Source organism: Schistocerca cancellata, chromosome 1, assembly GCF_023864275.1.
Source record: "Schistocerca cancellata isolate TAMUIC-IGC-003103 chromosome 1, iqSchCanc2.1, whole genome shotgun sequence".
Classification (NCBI taxonomy): domain Eukaryota; kingdom Metazoa; phylum Arthropoda; class Insecta; order Orthoptera; family Acrididae; genus Schistocerca; species Schistocerca cancellata.
Window position 1 is genome coordinate 378,233,586 of NC_064626.1, and position 567 is coordinate 378,234,152.

A 567-nucleotide genomic window follows, 5' to 3' on the forward strand; every position below is an offset into this window, starting at 1 on the left:
CGTGCGGATTCTCGTCAGCCCACACATGTTGATTGTGAGAATTTACAATTTGATCACGTTGGAATGAAGCCTCATCCGTAAAGAGAACATATGTACTGAAATGAGGATTGACACATTGTTGGATGAACCATTCACAGAAGTGTACCCGTGGAGGCCAATCAGCTGCTGATAGTGCCTGCACACGCTGTACATGGTACGGAAACAACTGGTTCTCCCGTAGCACTCTCCATACAGTGACGTGGTCAACGTTACCTTGTACAGCAGCAACTTCTCTGACGCTGACATTAGGATTATCGTCAACTGCACGAAGAATTGCCTCGTCCATTGCAGGTGTCCTCGTCGTTCTAGGTGTTCCCCAGTCGCGAGTCATAGGCTGGAATGTTCCGCCGATCAATTGCTTCGAACGTCTTCCTGTCGGGACACCTTCGTTCTGGAAATCTGTCTCGATACAAACGTACCGCGCCACGGCTATCGCCCCGTGCTAAGCCACACATCAAATGGGCATCTGCCAACTCCGCATTTGTAGACATTGCACTGACTGCAAAACCACGTTCGTGATGAACACCA